The sequence below is a fragment of the Malaclemys terrapin genome, chromosome 1, assembly GCF_027887155.1.
Source record: "Malaclemys terrapin pileata isolate rMalTer1 chromosome 1, rMalTer1.hap1, whole genome shotgun sequence".
NCBI classification, from domain to species: domain Eukaryota; kingdom Metazoa; phylum Chordata; order Testudines; family Emydidae; genus Malaclemys; species Malaclemys terrapin.
The window spans coordinates 86787740-86813580 of record NC_071505.1 but is presented as its reverse complement, the minus strand read 5'-3'; the positions used below and the strand labels follow the sequence as shown (position 1 = coordinate 86813580).

The window sequence follows — 25841 nt, the reverse complement described above, 5'->3', positions numbered from 1 at the left end:
CTTACTCCTCACGCCCTAAACAAGGGACAGAAAAGTACAGCAATGACTAATTTTTTTTGACAAAAGCTTCTGCTAAAAAAAAAAAAAAAAATCAGTGAAATAGTTAATATTGAGATTTTAAATTAAGCTTCAGCTAATACCCTATTGAAATTAATAGAACCAACTGATCTCCCATTGTGACACCCTCTATATTCTTATCAAACTGTCTGTACTGGGCTATCTTGATTATCACTTCAAGTTTTTTCTCTTACTTAATTGGCCTCTCAGAGTTGGTAAGACAACTCCCACCTTTTCATGCTCTCTGTATGTGTATATCTATCTCCTCAATATATGTTCCATTCTATGCATCCGAAGAAGTGGGCTATAGCCCACGAAAGCTTGTGCTCAAATAAATTTGTTAATCTCTAAGGTGCCACAAGTACCCCTGTTCTTTTTGCGGATACAGACCAACACAGCTGCTACTCTGAAATCTAGTCTCTTCATTTTTTTTTTTTTTTTAAATCGAACTCCTACAGAGTTCAAATGTATCATGGGGGCTTTTCAGAAGTCCTCAGTGCTCTGACAGCTATCCAGAGGCATAAGAGTATGTAATCTCACAGTCAAATGTAACAGAGAAAAGGCCCTTAGATCTTCAGTCCCTGCAGGGCTATTGGCTTTTAACTTTCTATCAGAAGCATCCTCTAGCCTCTTGGCATATCATACACCATCTGTGGATACTGACAGCACTGTGACTCAGGGTATGTCTACACTATGGAGATTATACAGGCATAGCTAGGTCACTGTAGCTACACTGCTTTAACTCCATAGTGTAGAAGCAGCCAACACTGAGTGAAGGGTTTATTCCTAGGGCTGTCAACCGATTAAAAAAATTAATCACGATTAATTCCACTGTTAAACAATAGAATACCATTTATTTAAATATTTGTGGGTGTTTTCTACCTTTTCAAATATATTGATTTCAATTACAACAGTGTACAGTGCTCACTTTATATTTATTTTTTATTACAAATATATGCACTGTAAAAAAATAAATAGTATTTTTCAATTCACCTAATACAAGTACTGTAGTGCAATCTCTATCATGAAAGTTGAACTACAAATGTAGAATTATGTAAAAAAACTGCATTCAAAAATAAAACAACGTAAAACTTTAGCACCTACAAGTCCACTTCTACTTCTTGTCCACTCAGACAAACAAGTTGTTTACATTTGCAGGAAATAATGCTGACCGCTTCTTGTTTACGTCACCTGAAAGTGAGAACAGGTGTTCGCATGGCACCGTTGTAGCTGGCATCGGAAAATATTTACATGCCAGATAAGCCAAAGATTCGCGTGTCCACGCTGCTAATGGGTTCTAACAATCCAAACCAATGCATGTTCATCTTCATCATCATGAGTCAGATGCCATCAGAAGGCTGATTTTCTTTTTTGGTGGTTCAGGTTCTATAGTTTCCGCAACAGTATTTTGCTCTTTTAAGACTTCTGAAAGCATGCTCCACACCTTGTCCCTCATATTTCAGAAGGCACTTCAGGTTCTTAAACCTTGGGTCATGTGCTGTAGCTATCATTAGAAATCGCACATTGGTACCTTCTTTGCATTTTGTCAAATCTGCAGTGAAAGTATTCTTAAAATAAACATGTGCTGGGTCATCATTCGAGACTACTGTAACATGAAATATATGGCAGAATGCAGGTACAAAACAGAGCAGGAGACATACAATTCTCCCCCAAGGATTTCAGTCACAAATTTAATTAACACATTTGTTGAAACGAGCATCATCAGCATGGAAGCATGTCCTGTGGAATGGTGGCCGAAGCACAAAGGGCATTCTAATGTTTAGCATATCTCGCACATAAATAACTTGCAATGCCAGCTACAAAAGTGCCATGCGAACGCCTGTTCTCACTTTCAGGTGACATTGTAAATAAGAAGCAGGCAGCATTATCTCCCGCAAATGTAAACAAACTTGTTTCTCTTAGCGATTGGCTAAACGAGAAGTAGGACTGAGTGGACTTGTAAGTTCTAAAGTTTTACATTGTTTTGTTAAATAACTGCACTCAAAAACAATCTATATTTGTAAGGCGCACTTTCACAACAAAGATCGCACTACAGTACCTGTATGAGGTAAACTGAAAAATACTATTTATTTTAATCATTTTTTTCAGTTCAAATATTTGTAATAAAAATATATAAAGTGAGAGCTGTACACTTTGTATTGTGTTGTAACTGAAAATGTAGAAAAACATCCAAAATATTTAATAAATTTCAATTGGTATTCTATCTTTTAGCGCTGCGATTAATCGCAATAAATTTTTTTAATCGTGATTTTTTTTCACTCACGTGAGTTAACTGCAATTAATCGACAGCCCTAGTTTTTTCCATTGGTGTAGGAAGCATACTTCCATCGACACAGCTGCACTACACCAGGGGGTTAAGACAGCATAACACCATATCCCTGAGAGCAGTAGCTTCTCACACCCAGCACCAAAACACCCTGACTGACATAGCTATGTTGGTCCAATTTTTAAATGTAGATCAGGCCTGTGTTCCTCATCCCTCAGGAGGGAACAGGGTCCTATCATCTACTTTAGATAACCTAGAATTCTGGGAGGAAGTCTGCATAGCTTCAGCCTCTGCTTGATTCACTCATTACCTTGGGAATTTCCATTTAGAACTAAGTATCTAACATCTGGATGTTAGATCCTTGGCTGGAGGCTGAACATTCATCAATTCCTGACATTACAAGTGAATCCCTGATCCTATAAGCCAATGGGTAAGGATGCAAGGAAACTAAGCTGCTTTGTTTTCTTTGAAGTGTTGTAGATTCACAATAGGGAAGAGACATTTCAGATGTAAAGTAAAGGGAAAGTGTGCAGCATCCTCTTGTTTTCAACTTCTGCCCATCAAACATTTTTCTTAAAGTCTACTCCTGCCACCCACCTTATTAGAGCAATTTTTTGTAGGTTTATAGCCTAATATGTATTTATGTAGGTTGTCCTACCACACAAAACATACAGCTTCCCTCTCATCCTGTGCTTCATAAATTAGCTGTTCTCTGTAGTTATTTGAACTTTACGTAAAGGTAACCTGCAAATACTTTAATGGAAGTTGCTGAGTTTTCTCAAAGTTAAATAGCCAGGTTAAAAGGGCATTAAAAAACAAACTAAAGATTCTAGTTAATCTAACTCCCCGTTCTTTTCATAGGGAAAAGTGTGTTTTATTCATTTTTTTCTTAACCAAGTGTCTAAATTCAATCCAGGCACAGATAAATAAGTTTGGTTGTGCAAGTTTGCATTTCACACTTGTACAGAGCCGATTTCTTATTCTAAGAACATACTCTTAAGGGCAGCTTACCAGATCAAGAATGAATCTGCAGATATGGAAAAATAACCTGCTCCCAATTTTCAGGCTCTGAATACAGAAGGCGTACCTTATATAACACTTTTCACACTATAGGAAACAGAGGAAGGAAACCAACTTTAGTTTCAAACCTAAACTGGATACAGTGGTCAGTATAGCCAGGTATATTAAGTGGTCATTGGACAAACAAAATTAATTACACTGAATGTGTCAATCTGTTATTTGTTGATTTCTGGACAGAAGGTTTTTTAAAGGCCTGGATATTTTGCTAAAGAAAATTCCAAACCCAAGTAAATCAATTTTGGCTCAATAACCACACGTGACAGGAGTCGAACTTTGTTTCACTCTATACGAGGCCAGGAACAGCATTTGAACTGGTTTAAGCCACACAATCCTCTGTTCCTTCCTTTTGCAACTCTCATTCCCTCCAAGAAATGACTGAAATGTTCACCCAATTTGAAGTTAAACAAATAGGATTAAATTCAATTGAAGATGGATTTTGAAAACTGTTTATTCAAGTTGTCTTGTATATTTTATCTGAATGCAATAAATCTGTTCGATGCAAGTGACACTTGCTGACCAGAACATAGTTATTACAAATTAAAAATACAAAATATATGAAGGGAAAATAGTGTTGACTTGCCTCTTCTCTCTCCCCTAGTCACCCCCAAAATGAATCAATCCATCTTGGTGTGCATAACCAGTACAGTTAAACGGCAAGCACAAGATACAGGCTTTTGGTGCACGTGATGCTGTGACAGAATAAACTACAAACTTCGGCAGGTCAGATGTAAAATGCCATTTTCACTGTTGCCTTAAATTCCTACCCAATTCGGTTAAGGTGAAGCTAAGATTGGGGAAAAGCAAACTCTGGTTCCCTTATACAACCATTTTTGCCAAACTAGAATGAGTTTTATTCATAATGATACAGTAATTGGGCACACCCCACCAAAAGTCCTTTATAAGTCCTCATCAGACAGATAAACATAATAAAGGCAACAGTTTCCTCGCAACTCCTCATTAGGGGCCTGATCCTGTAAGACACAGAGGGCACTCAGCACTTAACTGGATTGAACTCTATCAATCCATATACCAGGCAGCTATCTAGGTGTCTTTAGGCACCGATACAGCATCTCCATACACAAACTTGCTAGGTCCAAGCTCATTGAACTGTGTGGAACTTGCATGAAAAGAATAAAGCCTAATGCATCAAGTTTAGTGTCAGATAGGTATGAGACTGTAAAACAACTGTTCTTATCAAAGATTGAGGAAGGAGAGGATCCATTGCCCAATATCCCTGAAGATGATAACTCTTTGAGGACTGCACTGAAGATATGACATGGGAAAAGGGACTGGAGTGAAGCCTGGGACAGGAAGCAAAAGTTCCTTTCTTAGCCGTCACCTACAGCCCCCAACTAAAATCTCTCCAGAGCATCATCAAGGATCTACAACTTATCCTGAAGGACGATCCCTCACTCTCACAGACCTTGGGAGACAGGCCAGTCCTCACTTACAGACAGCCCCACAACCTGAAGCAAATACTCACCAGCAACTACACACCACACAACAAAAACACCAACCCAGGAACCAAATGCTGCTACAAATCCCGGTGCCAACTCTGTCCACATATCTATTCAAGGGACGCCATCATAGGACCTAGCCACATCAGCCACACCATCCAGGGCTGATTCACCTGCACATCTACCAATGTGATATGTGCCAGCAATGCCCCTCTGCCATGTACATTGGCCAAACCAGACAGTCTCTACACAAAAGAATAAATGGACACAAATCTGACATCAGGAATCATAACATTCAAAAACCAGTAGGAGAACATTTCAATCTCTCTGGTCACTCAATAACAGACCTCAAAGTGGCAATTCAACAAAAAAACTTCAAAAATAGACTCCAACGTGAAGCTGCAGAAGTGGAATTAATTTGCAAACTAGATACCATCAGATTAGGCCCGAATAAAGACTGGGAGTGGTTGCTTCATTGCAAAACCTAAACTTAATTTCCCCAATACTAATTTCCCCCTACTGTTACTCACACCTTCTTGTCAACTGTCTGTAATGGGCCACTCTCTTACCACTTCAAAATTTCTTTTTCCTCCCTTGGTATCCTGCTGTTAACTGATTTATCTTGTTAGACTGACCTAACACTTGGTAAAGCACCCCCATCCTTTCATGTATTTATACCTGCTCCTGTATTTTTTACTCCATACATCTGATGAAGTAGGGTCTAGCCCATGAAAGCTTATGCCCAAATAAATTTGTTAGTCTCTAAGGTGCCACAAGGACTCCTCGTTTTTTTTATTCATAAAGTAAGTTCTCTCCAGTGCTGAAACTTCACACTGAAGAAACCAAAGACACCAAAAGTGATGAGAAATGTGGAAGAACGGAACAGATAAGGGCAAAGAGAGGAGGGGAAAAGACAGAATGGTTATGGGCCTAAAGTGTCCTGCATTATTCCCCTCCCTACTCGCTGAGTGAGGAATACAAAAATGAGTTTACAAACTAGCCTTTATCTCTGTGCATAATTACCATCAGTGAGAACCGTGCCGGCAATTCAGGTCCTCACATTAGGCTAAAATCCCTGTTCTAAGTTTCTCAACAGTGGTTATAAAGAAGGGATAAATATTCATACTGAGGATACCCTGCAAGCACCCTTAAGAAGGTGCACAGTTTAGCCAATCCAAGTTAACAATCCTACTCCACAGAAGTTTTTTCCTAAAGAAAAATAATCTATGGATTTCTCATTTATTGTACAAAAAAATTCCACACCACCATTTCCTCAAGTTCCTCTGCAGTTAAGTTTCAAAGCCACCACAGATATTCAAATACTTGAAAAATTCATTTGTTTGATCACTTCTGGTGAGCAAACATTTATCGCTGGTGAGATGGGATGGGGAAAAAACCCACAACAACCCATAACTTTATAGAAAAAAGTTATCCTCATTCAACATGAAGTTAAGTTTCTAGTCATAATACCTGTGAGGATTACCTTCCAGACATTAACCTGTACAGTAGTCTTCCTGTCAGCAGACAAATAAGTGGTAATGTTTCTGCTGCTACTCAGCTTTTATAAGCATCAGCAATGAAGGTAGCAAGCCTCTAGTCCATTCCACTCCTGATATTCATTACCATGCAGGAAGCAATTAAACTGTTTTGTGCATTCCCGCCAGGAGACTGGCAGAGAAGCAGAATGGCGGAGACTTCAACCCCACTCCAATCAGGATACTCTAGGTGGAAGAGAAACTCCACCCCCCTTCCAGTAGCCCCTAAGAGACTTCCAATTTACACAAATACTAGCCTGATGCAGATATACAAAGAAAGTTTCCGAGCAGGATCCAGATACATCTTTAAAAATATCCCAGCACCATCCCCAGAAGATGGATATGGGCTTCTTACCATAACACTGAACCTGGAATTTAATTGCAGGATCCTACAATCTCATCTTTCAGATCAATCTCTGGCTGCCAGGAATCTGGTAAATTTTTCAAGTTCTCAGTTATTCCAGGTTCAAAGTGAGATAACCTACTGCTTAAATGAAAGCAAAGCCAAAAAGCAAATAGCTATAGAACTTAGCAGGGTTCTCCAACTCAATGCAGGGAAGGGGAACAAACTTAGTACTTTTTTGGGAAATACACACCTACAACAGTTTACTTTCATAAAGGTTTAGTGATAAATATTTTAAAGGCTATATTTGGAAATATTTCTGTATGATATGCTGTCCCACACACACACACTTTTAATTTCACTTCCTAACTCTACACCTATGGCTGTCTGTTTAGTGTAAAATCGATTAAACTGTATGACTAAAGTGTGGCACAAGGTCAGAGGTCTGCAGGTATACTGAACAGAAGCATAAGCAGTTGTTTACAAAACACCTTCCCTCCTATTCGAAGACACTACACACTAAAACAAAAATATGCACTTTATAAAAAAATGAATAAGCTATAAACACAAAAGGCTGAATCGTCAGACTTCACAGCTTGATTTTAAAAAATGCAAAACAAATATTCCATGACTGGTAACTTCATAAGCACTTCTGAAGCTAGTTACCAGCAGTTAACCAGGAAACAGGTATGTAAGTCATGCAAGTTTATATTCTCCCATAGTTATACACTGGGAAATTATGATGAAGAGCTGAAAAATATTTCCTGATGTTTGATCTAGTATGTGTCTTCTCTGTGTTTGTGATAGCATGTAGAGTTCAAAATTACCTGTCAAATATGCAAAAATTTATAACTACATACGGATGATCTTTCATTTGCAAAGGAGCCACATCTGTTGCTCGGTGCTTTTTATTAGCAAAAAGCTGAATTTCTACGAGTTGTATAGTAGACTGCTAATACTCAGTCCCAAGCCCTTAAAAGCTTTAAGGCCCAGACTACAAACTTAGCATCTTTCTAGCTAAAATTCTGCTCACTAGTGAAGGTAATTTTCACTGTCCAGGATCGGCTGGGTAAAATCCTGAATTTAATTAAGCTTAGTAGAGCCAAATAATATTTAAGTGTGTAGAACAGATGTAGCAACTAACATTTTAAGCTAGGATGTCCACATATCATCACAAAGCACAGTGCAAGCTAGGAATGTGCATTGTTAGTTTGATTCCAAACATGAAGGCCCATTCATATAAGAAGCCGCAAGTGCTGTGATCCATTAAATGTAAAGATGTCTCATGATACTTGAGAGACTGTTTAACATCCTCACTCTGGTCTTCGCAGATCAATCACTTATGATTACACTCTTAACCACCATTTTCTTGTCAGTACTAAATTCAATCCTTTTGTTGCTTACATTCCAAACACTTTTGCAATGCTATCCCATGAATAAGGGGGTTATACCTACTCCAAAACTGCCTTTTGGGCAATCACTCATTACCAATTATGATCATCTTCCATGGGAGTTATGGGTCCTCAGGTGGCTAATAAGGCCAATCCTTGAACCACAAGTTCTATTGCAATGAGGGTAGATGTTTTTGGGCTCAGCAGGAGGCTGTTGACCATGACTGGAAGTCAGTCTCTCCTTCCTTCTGCACCTCTTGTCCTCTTCAGCTCGTCGGCAAGCAAGTTCAAAATGCAGGGGACCATCATGTAGAACTTCTCTCCGTTTTAAGCGATGAATGTAAAAATAAATCTATGTTCATCACGTAGTGACTATACTGCAAAAGGTATTACCTGTAACAATATCAGATTCCATTTCCCTATGAAAAAGACAGCGAACACAGTTTACTTCTCATCTTAACTTTATGAAAGCATTCATTTTCCAAAATTAGTCTTGAAACTGTGGAGGTCTCATCTGAAATTTTGTACACAGAAGTGGAAAAACAAACTAATGGGTCAAACACGCGTTCCCAGCTTTGTGAAGGATACTATGCTATTACAGACCACGGTAGTGACTATGTAGTTAGGGTTTAGGGACCTCTCTTGCAAGGTGTTGAACACTAACAATGTACTTTAAAGGGCAACCAGGAAGCCCTTGTTCCTGTTCAAACACCAGAATAAAGGTAGAGTTGGTGTGGTTTTACTGCCTCTAATAGAGCCATGCCCTCTCAGGATACTGCTAAATTATCCCTGCCAGAGATTTAATTCTGGGCCTTTAAACAATTTTTACTATTTCAGTAGAAAGAAAAGCAGTGCAGTATAAAGGAGAGATTTTATGGAGAAATGCCTCGTGACCAATAGGATGAACCGGAGAAGGGGTTTGTGGCCAATATGAGACTGACAGGTCCTATATCTGTAGTACAGCACTGTGAGGTAAAGAAAAGTTTGTGGTTACCACTGGAAGCGTGGATGAGAGTAATGGTTGTGATTAGGGCGGTTTCAAATGGCTAAATATATTAACATTAGTACAGGATCAGAGTTAAGGTTGTCTGAAGAATCTTAATATGGCTGCACTTACAGCAACTTTTGTAATGAAGGAGGGCAAGCGTGACTAAGTGGTAAATCTTTCTTGTTTTAAAGATGCAGTTGCAAATTTTAGATGTGTATGACTCCCAACTGCACTCTCCTTCCCAAGTTTAGAAAGATGCACCACCCAGATAGATCCCAAGATTACATGACAGGGAGCGGTAACCAATAGCTGCTTAGAGAAAAGGTACTCTTGCTGCTGCTACAACTTCAAAAGACTCACAGGTACAAGACTCAAGATGGGTGAGCACTTGTATCTCCTGAAGAATCTATAGTACTTATGGGACACAGAAAGAGCCTTCCCCTCCCAGCAGGATGAACATTTTGAGGATGTTAGCAGCATAGGTGTTCCCTTCCCATCCCTACTGTCCTTTGGCATTATGGGTCTTTGAAATAGCAGATGCCAGAGTCTCTTGCCTTTTTTTCAGGCAACCACTGTTACCATAACTGCAGGGGAATGAGGCCAATTATATAGAATTCTACCAAAGATATGCTTCTACCTGCCACTAGGAAGAATATGGCTTGTCTCTAGCATGGTTTATTATATTTAAAAAAAACCACACACACACCACACCGGTCAGGGGGCAAAATGTTCACTTTCAGAAGTAACATTTCAGTGAAACCGTTTCCGTTTTTTGTAATTCTAATGTTCTAACTGTATTTTAAATTAAGTGACATTTACAATTATAGCATATTTTTCCTAGAAATATACTACATAAGAACAGCCATACTGGGTCAGACCAAAGGTCCATCTAGCCCAGTATCCTGTCTTCCAGCAGTGGCCGATGTCAGGTTCCCCAGAGGGGAACAAAGCAGGGATATTCAACCACTTTGTTACACATGAACTGCGGGGTTAAGGTGAGAGACTTCTCACTGAGGACAGTAAAGGACCTTTCAGGAAAGCGGGAGAGGAAATTTTTAGAAGATTAAACTTCTACAATTTTTAAAATTAACATTACATTCTTATTTTTAGACAAGGAAAGGCTAAGAAGATATTTTACACTTACTTTCAATAAAATCCTTGGATGTGAAAAGATGCTAAATGCAATTCACAAATAAATTAAAGAGGTAGACAAATCACAAAAGAATAATCCTGCAATGTTCAACACTTCCAATAAGAGTTAATGCATCTAGGCAGAAAAGGCTGGCAAAGTCATCTCCATTGCTTTCCTCAGAGAGGAACTCAAATGTGTGTTCTCTGGAGGGCTACTTTACACCAAGAATTAGTAATAGGGTTCTACAGTTTTCCACCTTTAGCACACCTATTCAAATCTAATCCAGGTTATTACATATTTGCCAGCCACAGTCCAGTTCAGCTGACAGGAGGCCATACAGGCAGTACTTACCCACACACACCAGTCTAGCAGGAATCTAAAGAAGCCAAGGATTAAATCGGCCTGGAGGCTGAGCTATCCTCACTTTCCAGGTCACAGTACATTGGTAGAGGAACCTTGCATCATCATTACCCAAACTGTACTTGTTCACTGGACAATCAGAGGGCTTCAATATCCAGTACTGTCACTTCAGCACTTTTCACAAGATGGAATAGAATTCTTAAACATTGGGACCGTTTTTGTTTTGTTTTGTTTTGTTTTGTTTTAAATGCCCTAGTACACTTTTTGGCCCTAAATAACTTGTTCTCCATAACACTACCCCACCCTAAGCCTCTGTATGACTAAAAGGTTGGGTAAAAGGAGTAGAGAGTTATTAGTCTCAATTACTGACTCAGTAATTCAAGTATCAAAAAAACTGCAGCTATTTCTATATCCTTGAGCTCTATAATCTAACATTTTTAACATGACTAAGTTAATTATAAACATTTTCTTAAATGGCATAAAAAAACAAATCCTCAAATCTGTAAATAGTGCCTGTCAAATCCATAATGAATGCCATAATTCACACTGCCAGGCAGGTCCCATCCAAAGCAAAAAAAATATTCATATGCCAAGGCCAGACAGCCCTCATTTTCTGGGCATTTCCTGAAGGGACACTGCACAAGCAGTGAACTACTCTATTTACTTTCAGCAACCAATTTGAACTTTTATCTAGAATTTGGTTCAAAACTTACTGCTGACCAACATAATGAAAAGCTTTCTTAGTTTAACCACAAAACAAAGTAGTTTCATATTTTGCAACAAATCAGTCTGATGCTTTTGCAGTAATAAACTGTATAAGCTACTTTGGAGTTGTTTTTACTGTAAAAATACATTTTAAGGTTAAGTAGTGAACAAGCTGTCTCACTTAAGTTATTCATATATACCATACAGAGAAGAAACTATCATCATCTATAGTATTAACCATGTGCCAGGCCACTATTATTTCCTGGGGCATTAAAAATTAGCACCTACCATGAAGGGCAAATAAGAAATGTAATCTCAACCAAAAACAAAAAAATCATTGCCACAGTTTGTGACTAATGCACATACCTCTCTGCTCCAGCCTTGAGATGCAGAAGTGATATGCTGTTGAGCCAGAATTCAAACACTCTCTCAGACTTGCTCTAGTGGCTAAGGGGAGGACACATACATGAAGTACCATGGACAGGGTATAGGAAAGTAAGTTGGTTCCCTTCCTACCACTTCTGTGCATTTCATTTTGGATTTGAAATGTTCCATTTCTGAAAGCTGCTGGACTGACGGTGCTACAAACTGAAGTCTTCTAGCAACAGATCAGATGCAACAACGGTAATACAGATTTCTCTACACCACACAAGTGTGTTTCAGCCTTCACTTCAAGAAATACCTCTAAGGAAGAGAGCGTATTTTTAGTCTGTCTCCATTCAATAAGCAGGTTCTTCATGCTAAAGCTACCAATCCATTTCACACACGCTAGGACGTGTCATTCATTTCATATAGGCCCATCAATAGACAACACAACTTCCAAACCTCTACTGAAACAAGCAGATTCATACTCACAAACTATGACCAGCTTGGTGTGGGGTACCCACAATCCCGTATCTTCCTCGCACAATTCAGTGAAAGAACAGTCTTACAGAACAATGCCACCAATGGATCATACCAGAGCTATTGGTCTTTGTCCTGAGTACTTCCCCCAGAGGCAATACAAGGAGAAAAGCATATACTGAAACTGTTCCCTGACTTTTCCAAAGTGGTAGGGTAAAGGGATACAGGTTGGATGTGAAGGCAAATTTACAGTGAATTGGTTAAAGGGGCAATTAATATCTTTGAGAAGTGGGTCAATTTTGGAGGAAAAATTTTGGTTCTCATAGTAAGGAAGAGTAGTTAGACCATGGGCTGGTCATTTTCAGCATAAATAAGTATTAAGTGAGAAGCTTTTTAAGAGAAAACCTCTATGTAAAATCTGAAATTCTACTAATGACACTAACTCCAAAAAAACAAGCAAAAAAAAATATTCGCTTTAGCAAAATAAAATGAAGAACTAACAAAATGCAAGCAAGTCTGATTTAAATTTTAAGGTTAATTTAAATAAAAATGATTTACAACCTTAGTTACAATATTCAAGTCACATCATCTCTCACTTTTGGTATTTTTGGATTCAAGTCTCAGAAGTACAAGTCTAGATGTCTTAACATCCACAATATCCTTGACAAAAATCATTGGCAGCCTTTTTCTAAGATGGACAGCCTGAGGAAAAAATCTACACTTCCCACATTAGTAATTATAGTATAATATTTCCAAGGGAAATAAGGGGTAAGGAATTTACAAACTCTACATGAACGGAGACAAAGACAAAGGCTGATAAATGCACAAGAAGAAGACTTTAAAGTAGCTAAAGTCCTACCATAGGGAAATAAGCTCATCATTCTTCAGATGGAAGGACTGTTTTGTATTACTCAAATGTTGTTACTGTGGCTGACTGGGTGAAGTTTACAGGCTCCAAGAACAGCATCACATAGTCCTACACTTCAATAATAATGGTGGTTTTATAGGACCTCAAGGGGAGATGGAGAATGGAAGTTAGAATCCTCCAGGTTACAACAAAACAAGACATAGCTATTTGTGTCTAAACAACTCTAGATTTTTTTTTTTAAAAAATGGACTAGATATAAGGAAGGCGAATTTTAGTGTGGCCTGGTCATTCATTTCTGTCTTGTGACAAAAGAGAAGAGCAACATTTTAGGAAGGCTATCTTAAACTTGGATCAAGATTACAACACCACTACACAGTCACATACCCATAAGTGCTGAATGAGGGAATCTTGCACTTAATACACCTCTACCCCAATATAATGCTGTCCTCGGGAGCAAAAAAAAAAAAATCTTACCGCGTTATGGGTGAAACCGTGTTATATTGAATTTGCGTTGATCCGCCGGAGTGCGCAGCCCCACACACACACACCCCAACCCCCCGAGCACTGCTTTACCGCATTATATCCGAATTCGTGTTATATCGGGTCACGTTATATAGTGGTAGAGGTGTACTTATGCACCACTACGGTAACAGAAGCAGGTAAAACTTATAAGGATTGCAGGATGCTTTAGCAGCTTCCCTGTACACCTGTGGGAAACCCAGAAAAGCATGATGGTCTTATGTAAGATTCACTCAAAACTGCAAAAGCTGAAGAACAATGGGGATTTCTGTGATCGCACACCAAATGTCAGCCTCTGGTTCCGCTATGCCAGGAAATACAAATGTGTTAATACACAAGGTCAAAGAAGTTTGGAGCACTTTCAAGGAAATACATTTAGCGGAAAGGAGTGCATCATTGCTTGGCATAAACACTTCGACATCTTAGAAAGATTTGAAAGATTCTGGAGACCACCACGTTCAGGACATTGTCATGGATTTAAAGGTTATGGGAGGGAGGATCATATGAGAACTGGAAAACGGAAGAAAACCTAAAAGTTACCTGAACTATTAGGGGACAAAAATTCCTATGCAATTGGTTTTCTTGTACACCTCTACCCTGATATAACGTGACCCGATATAACACGAATTCAGATATAACGCGGTAAGGCAGCACTCCGGGAGGGTGGGGCTGGGCACTCCAGCGCATCAAACCAAGTTCGATATAACATGGTTTCACCTATAACGCTGTAAGATTTTTTGGCTCCTGAGGACAGCGTTACAACGAGGTAGAGGTGTATTCAATCATCTTTTCTAAGAAGCATCAGCGATGGCAGCATTCTAGGAAAGTGCCAAAAAGCAAAGCATTAAATCAAAAGTCTTTTACAATCTAAAAACAGTAACAAGTTCACTACCCATCATCACGCCAACTATCTAGCTACACCTGATTGGGTCTATTTGGGTAGGTAAAATTTTTGAGTCCTCTCTTGCAGGACAAAAACTAGTAGAGTTAACACCCTGAGCAAGTTATCTGTTAGTCTATGAACACACAAATGTATACTGCAAAAAACCTTAGTCTGAAAAGAAAGTTAACAGCAAACATACTGGCTTAGCCATCTGCCTACTTAAAGGCTGGATCCTTGAGTCATTTTCTACTTAGTATAAAACAGTTCTTCCATTTTTACTGCCCTCATAGAGCTGACAAATTCCTTCAGATAGAAAAAATATACTAACCAAAACACATGACATGCAAAAGGCTGGCTTAATAAGGTCAAGAGAAGAACAGCTAGAAAGACTGAGAATGTAAGCATAAGTCTAAAATCAAAGGCGTAGACACTAAGAAAGCCCCAAAATATTTCTACTAGTGCTAAATTAGACTGAGGGGGAAAAGCACCTCTGAAATAGAGTACGTAACAAAATTAGTTGCCTCAATGCACGTGCACTTCCTTCCCCCTCCCTCCATGCTGCTATACTCTGGCAACCTTCTGGTCTTCAGCAGTATCTGACCCCACTATAAACATCAAACAATGAACTGGTGCTGTCAAATGCTAATCCAATTTTCAGTGAAGTTATCTTCCACCATCCTCCCAGTCAAGACATTTTAAGTACAGTGGAAACTATATTAACTGATCACTCAAGGACTGATAAAAAGTTGGGTCTTTTAATAAAAAGAACTAACACAGAAAGCTGAAAGGAAGCCCACAAAGCCAAATTACACTTGATTCCAAAACTTATTTTATCATTTGCAAGTCACTTAATTTACCAACATTTAGATTTAAGTATTTTATAAAAATAAAATACAAATATTGCATTTAGAGGGGGGTTTTGTTGTTTGTTTTTTAAGTGTATTACAGGTTACTTGTTGCAGCCCATAATGCTCTGTCCATCAGTTACTCAGCACAGGTGAAATAAAAACAATTTCTATTACATTTAACTGCTTTCTGGCGATTCAGTGTAAAAACAAAACAAAAAAAACACTTACTGCAATACACGGAGTTAAGGAAAATGCAGAAATCTCTGAAAAGACTATACACAGTTTGCACTTTACATACAGCAAAGTCAAAAGTAGTTGAGCTGTTTTCCCCAAAAGTGTACTGTTGTATTTGGAACCAATTCTAGACTGTCGCTGAACATAGAAAGATGTTCTCTTAAAACTAGCATTTTAGTGTTATCTGGGAATATATCTTTTGGTGCTCGCCGAGGGCAGGTGGTCTGCATGAAGTTTCACTGTGCTATGTATTTATATAAACAGTAATACCTAGAGGCCTCAGATCAGATTTAGGGTCCCAGTGCACTAGCCACAGTGCAAACAGATAGGAGGACAGGCCTGCCATAGGGCATAGTTAGCTGACTTCAAGTCATGCAGCTTTTAATTGACAAGTCTTTAAAAATCTTAATGTCAGTAATCCTTTTGTTATAGTTGTGAGCTGTTCACCTATGATAGTTCTAGTATTAATTCCTACTCAGCTACCACCCATATAGGAAGGAAGGTAGCTGTAAGCTACCTTTTTTCCCCCTCCAAACTTCTGCAGATTATTGTAAATGCTGACGGTTGCTTGAATTTCCAAACTTTCGTCTTTTAAAAGAATAACGTTTAAACTACACAAAAAGATTGAGCTAGAATTGGTGTGCCATAGTAAACTGTATAATTCTCCACCATTTAATTCCCAGAGATTTCCAATTTGCTGTCCTGGAGCCAGTTTGCTACCAATGATGAAGCTATACATATAAAAAGTTTCAATTTAATATATGCTTTGCCAGATGACTGCTGAAAATTTCTTTACTGCTACTTTCAAGGACAAAAATGAGCTGTCATTTGAAAACAAGTTTTCTCCGTTATAAATGCCCTGATCCTTATGTTTTATCAAAAGCTGGAAGGAAAGTTCCAACTTAAAGGGAGGATATGAACAGAACACTTACAAACTGATATACTTTAGAAAAAACAGTTGCATGGATCCACAACAGCAGAGAGACTGAGTCACTAGCCAAGTTGGGGGTGTTTTATTAGGCTTATTTCTTATTTACACTAAGGCCTCTTTACATAATTCTGGCGGCATAAAGGAGCCTCAGTGTAAATGAGATTCAGGCCCATAATATTAATACAATAGGAAAAACATGTAAACAGCTCTGGTAAACTGACCTATGACAATTTTGACCCATAGTTTTCTTACTAGTTTAGGGACTACCAGAAGACTATGGCAGAATGAATAGATGGTGAAAGCTAAGGCCAGGTTGACACTACAGACCTATGAGCTTCTCCCATCAACATAGCTATCACCTCTTATAGAGGTGGATTAATTACGCAGATGGGATCTCTCCCATGTCACAGTAGCTATGTACATGAAGACAAGCCTTCAGTCTACATTTAATTCCAAGAAACAGGAGATAAACAAATGGAGGGAGAGGGAGATTTCTACTTGATAATACATTTGAGAGCCTAGGGTAACTTTTACTTATAATGACGTTTCAAATCTTTTACTGTAGCACTGCCCGTCAATTCGTCCCTTTTTATTTGTTGCACTGAACAAACAGAAAAACAGACCTTTTACACTTTACTGACATTCAGTCATTATTGCTGAATTCCCTCCCAACCTCATTTTGTTGTTGTTCTAAATTGTACTGCAAATCAGAAATCTTGAGTGACAGCCACAACACACTTCCACTTTTTACCCCAAGCATTTCCTTACACCAAACCCCCACCCGCCTTTCTAATGCGAATAATTTAAGGTACCTCTATTTCGACACACTACCCTTTTGCATTCCAGTCCTCAAATTTTGTTAAATATTTTGTAAAGCAGAGCAGCTCTCCAAAGGCAAGGGGATAAGAAACTGTGATGAACCTTCTCATGCAGCAGTCACTGTTTTATCCTACCGAAAGTTAAATCACTGCTTTCCTTTTATGATTACCAGTTTAATACAGACGAGTTTAGAGTATTCTTACACTGAGAAGTTAAATTGCCACTTATCTCACTCCCTCTAACAAACATTAGTAAACAAATTATATCTTCGGCTACTGAAGACCTAACAAGATTACAGTAAGATGGTCTGTAGCCTAAAGTGTGCAGAACCAACAACTAGAAATAAAGTACTTTTTGGATGCTCACGAAATTACTTGCTCATTTCCAATGCTATCACAAGATGACCACAAGTTTTTGGTCATTACTGTAATGTTGCTTGTATTATGTTCAGGATTTGATAAATTTACTCACCAGTTTTCTACTTGCCACTCTCTGGCAAGTGAGGCAGTTAGCCACCAATTTCTTTCCAGACTTACGCATCAACACGTAATCTTCAGTTTTAAAAATAATTGCATTTCTAGCACTTAGTTGCAAAGTAAACATAAGTATCAATCAAATGCATGTAGTGCTGTTTTCATGAATCTGGACAGTCAACCTGAAACTCTACAGGTGTAAATGTTTAAGGCCCAGATATTCCTAGGAATTTCACTGGAGTGGGAGAAGCGATATATTACCCTTCCTCACACCCACCAGAAAACTTCACCACAATAAAATAGTGGAGCCTCCTTATAGCCAGTAGTTTAGCCTATGGCTGGAGCAGTCTTCCCACTGTGTCTCCCCCCACGTGGAGAGGTATAGCAGCAGTCCATGCTCAAAAACCTTTTTATGCAGCAGCACATGGGAAACCCTCACAAGAGTATCCCAAATTTTGCACTCCCTCCTGCACAGATCCTGACACAAGGCCCACCACATTGCTGAGGGAACAGGATTTCTCCAAGTGTGACCTGTCTCCACTCGCCTCAGTAGTGTTTACTCAAGTTTCTGCATCCATCTACATTTTACCACTCTAAACTCTAAAATTGTTTCAGACATAACAGCCCCCTTTCCACCGCCACCTCAACCCCAATTCCCAGTTTGAGTACTGATAGCAAGTAGGTTAAGTCTTCTGCCTTGTGATCTAATGATTGGTTTGTCAAATGTTGTTTATATACTTAACAGATTATGGAAGTAACTCTAAGACCGTGGTTCCCAAACTGGGGTTCGTGAACCCCTGGGGTTCACAAAATGTTACAGGGGGTTCTCAGGGAAAAAATTCCCTAAGGGCGGACAGAGCTGTCCCTAGGGACCCCGGGCAGCACAGGGTCAGCAATCCGGAGCCCCTGGACTTCCAAGAGCTAAGCAGATCAAAACCAGCATATCAATCAAGATTCCTTATAAGAAATGGAAAGGGAGGTGGGTATTTTTTGCTGTTTTTAAAATTAAATAGGCAGCTAGTATTGTTTTTAAAATTATTATGAAGAACAAGTTTAAGCTTCGTTGTAACATGCATTGTTTGCCTGGACTACTCAAGACCTGAATGCTTGTGTAGGAGGAACTCTTTGAGTTGACTTCTTAAATACCTTCATGATGTTTCAAATCTGATACTCCTTGATGAAACATTGGAGCCTTATCTTATAACAGGCTTATTCGAAGTGATACAAGCTACAAAAGTGAGATCTTGGAAGAGTGTTGCCGTTTTCAGTTGCCGTTTTCATAATGTAATAAAAATACTGTAATGATAAATAATTAAAAATAAATAGTGTAATAAGCATGTCATAAAAACAAATTTTATATTTCCAAGATCACTGCTTTTATAATTTATACTCAGGTAAAGGAGAAAATCCCTGGAAGACTTCATTTTTAGGAGGGGGTTTGCGAGACTTGATATTTTAATGAAAGGGGTTCACAGGTTGTTAAAGTTTGGGAACCACTGTTCTAAGATGTCATCTAGAAACAAAAAACTGTGTATACATCTTATGGATTGTGCAGGAGATGGAAAGCAATGTCATTCTCCAGCCTCTGAATTCCTGTATAAATTTGGATACAAGCTTCCTAACCTTGCTAGGTCACACACATACTATTTTGTAATTCCAGAATATTACAACCCTTCTCCATTATAAGATGCATCTGTATGGTTAGAAAGTACTTACGGGCTTAGTTTGGGTGAAGAAAGTCTGTGAGAAATTATATAGTGCATTTTAGTTACAATGTTCCCAGAACACCAGAACGATCTCTAATAATGGAATTTCATTCTTCTGCCATTTACAAATCACTAGATAATTTCTCTCTCAAAACTGGACAGGAGGTCAGTCCACTAACTAACGTGAGGATGACCAGAGTTCCAAACAGAGTGAGAAGTCAAGCCTGTGATTGTAAATGTTCACTTGCATTACTAGAAACATAATTTTTAATTATTTGATACTTGAAGTAGCTTCAAAACCACTGCATCAACTATGCAAAAATACATATGATGTGGGGCCTGGACAATTTTTGCTTTAAGGTTGCTTATTTTGAACTAGGGAAATATCTTACAAAATAACTAATTTATACTGGAAGTTTCTGGTTCACTAAATATCTGTAGAAAGTGTGTGTATTATATGGTTTTGCTATCTTTGAGCCAAATAGTTTACCCTGGAATGATGAAGTTTTATTTACAGAAATGCTTTTATTCAATCCACTATCTACCACCAATGTTGTCCTTTCATTTTGCCTGGAATAAGAACCTTCATAAGAGTGCCTCAAATCTTGCACTCCCCCCTGCACAGCAGAACCACACAGATCCTGATAGAAGGCCCAACACACTGCTGAGGAAACAGAAGACCTGAGCTGTATTCCTGGCTCCAACGACGTTGGACGTGTGGCCTCGGGCAAATCGTTTACTTCTATGCCTCCATTTCACCATTGGTCAGACAAGGATACGACTACTTTCCTTTATAAAACACTGACATCTACGGATGAAAATATTTAAGAACTGAGTATTATTTCTGTAACCTACTGCGGAGATTCCCAAACTGTGGTCAAAGGAGCAGTAGCACTTCACAGAGATGGGCAGTCCTATAGCCCAGACTCTTCTTGTCATTTCCAGCTGAGAGAAAAAAGACAGATAGTAAAGAAGGAGACATACTGAACTGAATAGCAAAGACAGAGTCATTAAAGAGTGTCATTAACGGTCTCAAAAAAGAACACTGCATATTAAAGACTGCTAAAAGTATGAATATTTATACTTTCCTAATATTACTTTACAAAGAAAGCAATTGCAGAAGTTGTCACAGGGATGTTATGCAATTGCAAGTGGGATGAAAGGTGGTCCATATAGTCTATTAAGATGTTGTTCACCCTTGTGAAAGTCTGAGAACCCCTGATACAGTGGCCTTGCCAACCAATTATGTTTGGTTGCACCATATGGCAAGGTACAGTCTTGTAAGCTGAGGCAGGTCTATAAATGATGGATTTGGTTACCTGAGGCCTAAAATACATTTTATAATCAGACAATTTGAAGTTCTGTGTTTACACAATGTCATCCATTTGAAATGATCAGCTCCAAATTAAAAAAACTAGAGCCCTAAGCCTGACAAACACCTACAACATTTTCTGTAACAAAAAACTAAGCTAGCCACAAATACATCTCCTAAAAACTTTAATGGGAACTTAAAAGGAAAACATGCAAGTTAGAACCAGTGTGCATTTTATAGTCAACACCCCTTACCATACAAAAACAATCCTCTCCTAGCATGAACTTTCCTTGCCATTCAGCCAAGTCTGACTGCCAAACGTTTCTAAACCCATACATGTGTTAGTCTTGGTTATGGAATTGAAAGTCTATTAGAGGATCATAAAAACCCTGAGGTGTAATACACTTAACTTCTAGACTGTGCACTACTACTATTTTCTTTTATTAGTGATGCTACTGAGAAACTAAAAGTATGCTTGTATATTTGGAGTATTCATAGGCCACCTGAACTCCATCCAACCTCTCAGATACATTGCTTGTTCGCTCTTCTCTTCCTTTTCATAGCCTGAATTTCCAGATACAAAGGAGGGAGGGGAAAAGAATTTGATTCTTCCACAGATTTGCCTTTCAATATTACTGTTTATCTTTTAGTCAATGTCTGTGATCATGCTCACGTAAGTGTGATGTTAAAATATCTGTTCACTGAAATCCAGATATTTTAAAACTAAAATAGAATATAACACAGGTAGTATTGCAGATAAGCACAGGTAAGCTAAAAATAAGTACAGAGACAGTAAACATGCTACATGCGAACATAACCTTTGCAACTTTTTGGTAAAATTAAGCCAACCTTTTTCAGGACTTGCACATCCAGCTTAAAGAGTAAAATGTAACATATACCCTACATAGCATTCATCTCCCTCCTAATAACTCCGCATTTAATATTGTCCCAAGCACACAGGCCAAAGCCATATGAATCCTCTGAGCTATAGCAGTGAAGTCTTCTAGGATGACTATCCAGCGGACATCTCCTCCTTTTAGGTGTACATGAAATCACTACCAGCTCACACTGAAACTGGCAGGTAGAGCATATGGCAATCCGTTGAACACGATGTGAGCCCATAGCCTTGTCATTTCCTTCTCCTAACTCACCCTATAAAAAGGTTTCTAGGACTAAGCATGTTTTAGAAGCCCTGGAAAGTTAAATGCTGATTTGCTAAGAGACAAATCTGAGAAGGTTAAATGAACTGTCCAAAATAATTGGAAAAGAGAGGCGGCTGCCATTTACCATCTGTCTCCCACAAAAGTGAGAATCAGAACAAATGGAGCCCAGTTTTGGAGAGGGGGAGGAGAAAGAGAGGAAATTTCCACCAAGCCATAGGAGAATCACACTGAAATAGATAACCCAAACCAGGGCGGCCTCCCCCGGAGACAGGAGGGGTGGGGTGAGACCCTCCCGGACACAGCCCCCTCCTCTCCCACGTCCCACTCCGGCAGCCCCTCGGGGCCGAGCACGGCCCCGGGCTCACGCAGCGGGCTCTCCCCTCCCCGCGAGGGGACGGAAAACGGGCAGCCCCTGGGCGCCCCTCGCGCCCGCCCGGGCAGGGGCGTCCCCGCTCTCCCTAGACAGCAGGGTCCCGCCGCTCCCGGGGGCCAGGTTGAGGCCTGCGAAGCCTCCGCTCTCTCGTAGCCCGGCTCCCCCGGCCCCTGCTCGCACTCACCCGCCTTCCTCGTCCCTCCCAGCCCGCAGTCTCTCCTGCTTCACGGCGGCCGGCTGGCTAGCAGCGCTGTCGGGCGGGACCTCTAGTAGCGCCGGGCCTGGCGGGAGGGGGCGGAGTAGCTCCTCCGACGACCTTTATGTGAGAGACGGGTAATCTCCGGGCTCCGTGCGCTCCGCCGCCAGGCCGGCCACCATCTTACATTAGGGAGACTGCCCTAGACGCCGCCGCCAACGCGCGTGCGCACCAGCCGTCGGGGGCGGGGTGGAGGAGACGTGCCGCCAGGGAGGCGGCCGCCTGGGGCACGACGGGACTTGTAGTCTGGTTTGGCAGGAAACGGAGGCGGCTGGGGGAGGGGATGAGTGGCGATGGGCTGCGTTAATCTGCCCCTGCCAGCTGCGGATCTGGGGCTCTCCGCTAGCTTCTGTCTGTCTGAAGCCGCGGCATCCCCCCGCCTCCTCCCCGGCATCCCCTTCCCCACTGCGACCCCTCTACCCTGCATAGCCATGTGTCTACTTTGCCCTGTCACCTTCTCCTGCACCATGCTGCCCTGCCACCGTCTGCTCCGTGCTGCACTCATCCAAGTTCCTTCCAGCCTTACCCGTCACTTTAACCTGCCATGGACTTTGACTCGCTCCTTTTCCCATCCTTGCCCCTCCCCACAACCTGCCATGGGCTTTAACCTGCTCCACTTTCCAGCTTCACCCCTACTCTAACCTGCCATGGCCATGGTTTGCACCAAACCTGAAAACTGGGTGACCTAACCACACTTATTTAGAGGGCAAAGGAGAAACATTTCTGCGAAGTCAGATGAAAAGTCAACAAACTGTTTTGTTACAAGTTTCAGAGTAACAGCCGTGTTAGTCTGTATCCGCAAAAAGAAGAACAGGAGTACTTGTGGCACCTTAGAGACTAACAAATTTATTAGAGCATAAGCTTTCGTGGACTACAGCCCACTTCTTCAGATATGCATCCGAAGAAGTGGGCTGTAGTCCACGAAAGCTTATGCTCTAATAAATTTGTTAGTCTCTAAGGTGCCACAAGTACTCCTGTTCTTGTTTTGTTACAGCTCATTCAAAAGTTATGCTGATTTCAAATTTTGGCTTTTGTCTAACTTTCCTTTGTTTTCCCCTAGCTCAAAACCAGTTGGTTATTAATTACCCCTTTAGATTGTCCATGTAGTTAACTCTCTTTTAAAAATTCATGGGTATAAGGTATATTTCAAGCAATAGAATTTCATTAAGGAAAGCTGTTAAAATCCTTACTGTGAATAGTTTTGAGGCTGAGCCCATTGATTTCAGTGGGTTTTATAGGCCCAATCCTATTTCTGCTTATATGAATGAATGTTTTTTTGCCATTGACTTAAATGGAAATACATTTCATAGCAACTACTCATTTTACAGGCATGAGATTAGTGGGAAATCTTTATGATAACATCTCAGGTGTGTGAGATTATGTTTTCAGTGGTTTGCCCTACCTTATCAGGGATCACAGATATTTGCACCCTGACCGCCCATTGACAAATTGTCTGTTGCCCAACCCTGTTAGAGTGTACATTAGGGATGCCTGTAGTGGTTTCTTATTCTGGATAGTGAATACACAAGCCATCTCCTGATGGCTTTATACCCCCTGCAAGTTCTAGGTGCTGTGCCACCTTTTTGACTCAGTGCCACCACTCTCTCCATTTTTAATATCCTCTAATTGACTACCATAGTCCCCAGCTGTGGTGGGTCTCCTTCTGTGTCCTCCCCCCCCCCCCCCATCCCTCTAATCTGTCCCCACAGTTGCAGAGATGTTCTGGGAATAGAGACCAAGTAGCACTTCCTGATGGGCAGGATTCCATCTTCATGAGGACATCTGCCTCTGAATCTGCAGAATTTGATTTCCTCTTCCACCAATCAGTTTGCTAGTCATCCACACTGTCTTCACTGCACCTCGCCCCACATCCTAGCCTTTGATACTGCTCCACTTCTTGCTGCTGCCCCAGTGGCAGCTGTCATTCTGCCTTGCCTGGCATACTCAGCATCACTGTAAACCTCCTCCCTTTTTTTTTGCTGAGCATTTGTGTGTGCACAGACCTCATTATATAGTAATAATCATTTAAATATTATTTCTCCTTTTAATTAAATAATTATTTCAGTAGCATTTTTATAGAGCCTTGCAGGTTAGTTTCTCATTTGGAACGGAAATCGGTGACATTGAGTGGGGTATTTTCTTAGTGTCATATGTTTAATTACAAAATGTACTCTGGTCCTGTTTTCTTGAGCAGAGGTAGTAATAAATTGCACATCACCCTTCATGCAAGAAGCCTCCAGTAAAATACCTCTGCCCTGTGATCAGTGGCAGCTGATTTTTTCTTTTGTCTCTCTCTAGCTAGCGCCTCACACAAATCTCCCCACTTTATAAACAGTCTCCTCTTTCTGCCACAGTCCCTGAGTCCCAATACTAGTCTTCATGTCAACAATGATGAAAAGTTTATTTTTTCTCAATTTTGCAATGCCATCTGATTTTCCCAGTATGGAGTGCACTTGGACATGTAAGACATTTTCTACCTTACTTCTCCTTTCTAGAGAATCCCTGAATCAATGCTGTGTCAGTGTTGGCAGGTGGGGAGGCAGCAGGGTGCAGATTAGTAATTGCATGTGTATCTCTGCACGCTATGCTTACATTGGAGGATGTTACTCTGAGCCATGTCCCCAAGAGGTAGGGCAGAGTCTTAATCAAAAAGGTAGTGAGCAAACTGGGAAGATATGCAGCACTGCTGTTTACCAGGATGATGCCCACCTAGCTCAGAGGTGGGCAAACTACGTCCCGCACGCCACATCCGGCCCTTGGGACGCTCCTGCCCAGCCCCTGAACTCCTGGCCTGGGAGGCTATCCCCCACCCCCACAGCCTCAGCTCACTCCGCCGCGGGCGCAATGCTCTGGGTGGCAGGGCTGTGAGCTCCTGGGGCAGCGCAGCTGCAGAGCCAGGGCCTGATGTGGTGCTGCATGGTGGCGTGGCTGGCTCCAGCCGGGTGGCGTGGCTGCCTGTCCTGGCACTCTGGGCGGCGCAGCTGTAGCGCCGCCAGCCACGGTGCTCCAGGCAGCGCGGTAAGGGGGCAGGGAGCAGAGGGGTTTGGATAGAGGGCAGGGGAGTTTGGGGTGGTGGTCAGGGGGCAGGGATGTGGATAGAGGTCAGAGTGGTCAGAGGGGTTGAATGAGGGCAGCCGTCCCCAGGGGGCAGGCAGGCAGGAGATGGGGGGTTAGATGGGACGGCAGGGGGCAGTCGTGGCAGGGGTTCCGGGGGCAGTCAGGGGACTGGGAGAAGGGGTGGTTGGATGGGGCAGGGGTCCTGGGGGGGCCAGTCAGGA

General features: G+C 40.8%; 1 protein-coding gene across 7 annotated transcripts in view; it reads right to left on the bottom strand.

Moving 5' to 3' along the window:
* Window positions 1-22697, bottom strand: part of CNOT4 (CCR4-NOT transcription complex subunit 4) — a 122255-nt gene extending 99558 nt beyond the window's left edge. For 5 of the 7 annotated variants that reach the window (XM_054029071.1, XM_054029050.1, XM_054029081.1 and 2 more), the window contains exon 1: window positions 22492-22696. The gene's annotated coding sequence lies outside the window, so the exon portion shown is untranslated. Of the gene's footprint in view, window positions 1-22491 lie in introns of all 7 variants that reach the window. The other 2 variants (XM_054029032.1, XM_054029042.1) reach the window with 1 other exon arrangement.
* Between the last annotated feature and the right edge of the window lie 3144 nt (window positions 22698-25841).